Raw genomic sequence first — 4,323 nt, 5'->3', positions numbered from 1 at the left:
ATCTAAAACGAAGAAAATGCACAAAAAATTACCATTCATTGTGTGATATTGGAACTTTCAAATGATTCATTTTAAATTATTTAACTGAAGAGTTACATCAGTGAATTTGATGTAATGTGTCCAGAACGTCCCATTTAATGAGCAATAAAATTTACTGTAGAACTTTGAAACAGACTATAAGCCCGGGAAATTAGTTTGGAGAATCTTGCTTGAACACCTTAAAAGCAAGATGAAAAGCTGGTAAGCAGACGATAAAGTATGTGTGTGACAACTTTCTGCAAAATGGGATTACGATGCAGTATTGTTGTAAGATAAAAATTCTATCTTTTCAATACTGAATATATGTATATTATTCTAAAAATAAATATTAACAGTTCAATAGATCTTCGTCTACGGGGGCGATTATTATACATTCTGGGTCACAGGTTCAAGAGGGTCACGGTGCGGGACTTCATGCTGACATCTAGAACGCAAATTTTTATATGTATTCCGGCAGGAAATGTGGGATATTTTGTTTCATTTTATGGATATTACTTACCTAAATTAATGGACGATCGTGTCTTGTTGATACAATCTGGATTTTCGTCCCAAACCAACACGTGATCAACGTAATTGACGTATCGCTGCGCAGAGGTCTCACTGGATAGTTTCGTATTTTGACACCTCCCTAATTTTTAAGGTAGAAGGCATGAACCTAATTATCACAAGCCTAGCATTTATAAATTCACACATAAGCTAAATCTATAATGTGGTTCAGATTTACTTTGAGTTAGGCTTGGAAATAGGTTGGCTTGTTGGTGACTGCCTGTCACAGTTAGATTTGCATTGGAGATCAAATGCGTAACTTGGGCTGCAAATGAGCTGTCGACTTGGCTTACGTATTTATGTGTGTCTGCTACAGAGGTAAATATCTAAAAATCTAGATGGTTGAGGGGTGATGAAAAGTATGCTAATTTGTCATAGTACTAGTGAACTTTATTCATGCATAAGGCACATACTGATTCTTTTAGCTGCCTTGTCACAGAAAAATATTCAAAATAGCTATTTCTTGTCAAAAATGAATGTAAAATTTAGGGGTTGGTGGCAGTGTTGGTTCAGTATAAAAACCACCAGTTGCATCAGGAATTAATCTGATTACTGCAGTCAAAATCTCACATGTATGCTTTCTACAAAAATCATTAGTTTAATTTATTTGTGTCTTCAGTGTAAAATTATTCTCATTTTTCTGTAATTGGTCATCGTCGGATGAAAATTCACCAGATAAACTGTCCAGTGAGACCAGAATTACCCGACTCGCATATTCGTGTGAGTGGTCTTTAATACATGGGTCAAATATAAAAGGGCACCGGCGAGATATTTACAACGGACGGCAAGGAAGATGACGATACAATGACCGAAACAATATCGGGCAAAAAATGAGAGAGAGAGAGAGAGAGAGAGAGAGAGATCGTCTTGCTAGAAAATTCGATGAATAAATATAATTTAACTTACTTGTTAAAGAAATCGGCTAAGCCATAACCAGACTTCTTTAGTTATATGTGTACTTAAATGTCCTCGCGCTGTCGTTTTCTACAACTTGGCATAGTCCACCACTACAGACGAGAAGGTAAAGTATTACAGTTTATGCAATCCTTTGTATCAGCTACAAACTACAGAACTTTTTTTAGCATTCATTGCAATAGTAAGAACATTTTTTCCAGTTGGCTGTCCAATTTGTTTTCTTCAATTTTTTGCACTTAAAGACCAAAATCTGAAGAAGAAAAAAAATAAATCCTTAGAGTTGTAATACCCCGACCTTATTGATAGGCTCATCAAAACTTGAAACAAAATTACATTGTATACTGTGAGGCAAGTAGTAAACATTTCGGGATTTGTAGACCATAGTTGATAAAATAGACAGTAGATGAAACTACTCATTAATCTCAGGCTAATAAGGAGACTAAATCATTCTAGTTCATCAAATGTTATTTCTATACATTAATATATTAAATAAATAAAAGATTTTAAACTTTAATTTGTGATATAGCTAAAATATGAAACAGATATGGTCGTTAAATAATCTTAATGCTATGTTGAGAAATAGTGTGTGTGTGTGTGTGTGTGTGTGTGTGTGAGAGAGAGAGAGAGAGAGAGAGAGCATTTTGAGACCATACCTCAAATTAACAAAATGGATATAAATCATGCCTCAGTAGTATATGGGGACGATTCAGCAACAAGGGGACTTTAATGTTAAAATAGTGAGTTTACCCTTTGGCGACAATGGAAAATTAACATGGGGAGCACAGGATAGGCATTATAGCGACAAGGGGAATTTAACATTGGGAATACAGGACTGGCATTATAGCGACAAGGGAAATTTAACATGGGGAACACATGATATGCATTATAGCAACAAGGGGATTTTAGTGTTAAAATAGGGGGTTTGCCTTATAGCGACAATGGAAATTTAACATGGGAACATTTTGAATGCCTTATAGCGACAAGGCGAATTGAACATGGGAATATATGGTGGGCCTGTATAGCGACAAGGGGAAATGAACATGGGAATATATGGTGGGACTATATAGCGACAAGGGAAATTTATCATGGTGGGTCTGTATAGTGTTATGGAACATGAGAGATTTATAGAACACAGATAATAGACAACAGACATATAAAAAAAAGAAATGTAGGCATGAAAGGGAATCTCTTTTCGAGGCATTGGAGTGGCCCTCAAAAGGGCCTTTGGTTTTATGTTAACATACCATACGTTAACAGAGGGCACTGCTTAGGTCTCCTTTTTGTCCTTAAACTCTGTCTTACTTCGGGACCGTAGATCATCACTCTCTTCAAACAACCTTGTCTTTCTACGTAGATTCTTCTTTTCCACACAAACACACAGGTATCCGTCATCTTGACAATAGTCCACGTAGATCGGACGTACATGGGTAAGTCCGTTCTAAACATCATTGAAGACACAAGAGTAGATCTAGAGGATTTCACGTCGGTCCACATCTTGGTGACGAGAACGGGTGAAGATATGCAGCGAACTGCGAGCATTTATAGGGAGAGGGAGTATCGAAACGGATTGAGTTGATTGACCAATCCAAACACGCGTTACAAAATTCAGTCGCCATTTGTCCAATCGGAAAAGAGCAGTCCGTGACGTCACATTCCCTATATAGAGACACTAGCGTTTGTGCGCAGTCAATCCATGCAACACAGTGAGCATAAACATGACGGAAACTCAGAAGAAAATGAGAAGTACAGTCTGTTGTTTTATGGTCTGAAAATGGCAAGGACAAAGCAAACAGTTTAGAAGTACTGGGACCCCCAACAGGACTATCGAAACTGTCCACTACGGGCTCCAAATCTTATCAAGGGTAAGAATCAACCTATATCTAATGTCAATTTTACAATTACAAATATAAAGCAAATATACCATGGAAAATCAAGCAAGTGAAACCATCGCACGTGCAACACGAGGCAATATGGCGAATAGAAGAGAAGTAAAACAACTTGAGAAATTCTTCAAGCTGAAAAGGATAGATACGCATGAAAGAAGCTACCTGCAATGCACATATAGAGAAGGTACACAAGAGATAGATATGAGGCACATACAAAGGGAAAAAATACCTAATATTACTTCGGTAATGATAGCAATGAAGATGGCCAATCCAGAATGTATAAACAGAGTGTACTCCATAAACCCTAACGGATACAAAGGTTACATCGTAAGACCGAAAGGGAAGACACAGATTTTACCATATGGAGAGAAGTGTATTGGGAAAGAAAAGGTGACAGTAAAAGAACCAGCACCACTGCTAAGAGAAATAAAAAGCGAATAGGAGAACTACATGTAACTGACATCCCGCTTGAAATTCCACTACTTGAAATAGTAAAACGTTTTGAGGAAAAATTTCATATTCCAGTTATCGCAGCACAGAATAGAACTATAGAGACAACATCAATATTAGACGGAACACGAATATTGGAAATCGAAAAAAATGATATGAAGGTCAAGAGAGCTTTCTACATTTTCGGGTTCCTAGCCAAGTCTTGGTACAAAGGATGCCTATATGACCGTACATGCAATAGATGTGGGAAAACAGGTCACACACCATTTAAATGTCCCCAAAATCCAGAAATGATAGTACCAACAATGACAACAACAACAAACACATCCAGCAGACAAATGGTAACAGGAAAGATGCAGCAACAACAACAACAAATATCACAAGATTGGCTACAGCAACAACAACAACAGTTACAAGTACAGGCAGTAGAAAATAACAGACAAGGTACCAAACAACAAAAAGAAAGACAACAAATACAAGAACAGGA

At 37.1% G+C, this 4,323-nt stretch overlaps 1 protein-coding gene across 1 annotated transcript in view; it reads right to left on the bottom strand.

Annotated features, from left to right (window-relative positions):
• The window catches only part of LOC149808543 (putative methyltransferase-like protein 24), a 56,365-nt gene extending 54,630 nt beyond the window's left edge, over positions 1-1,735 (bottom strand). Inside the window, exon 1 of the mRNA XM_089950843.1 lies at positions 1,492-1,735. The gene's annotated coding sequence lies outside the window, so the exon portion shown is untranslated. The remainder of the gene's footprint in view (positions 1-1,491) is intronic.
• Between the last annotated feature and the right edge of the window lie 2,588 nt (positions 1,736-4,323).

Source organism: Sinohyriopsis cumingii, chromosome 1, assembly GCF_028554795.1.
Source record: "Sinohyriopsis cumingii isolate HCF-2022 chromosome 1, ASM2855479v2, whole genome shotgun sequence".
NCBI lineage: Eukaryota > Metazoa > Mollusca > Bivalvia > Unionida > Unionidae > Sinohyriopsis > Sinohyriopsis cumingii.
This window is presented reverse-complemented; position numbering and strand designations above follow the sequence as displayed.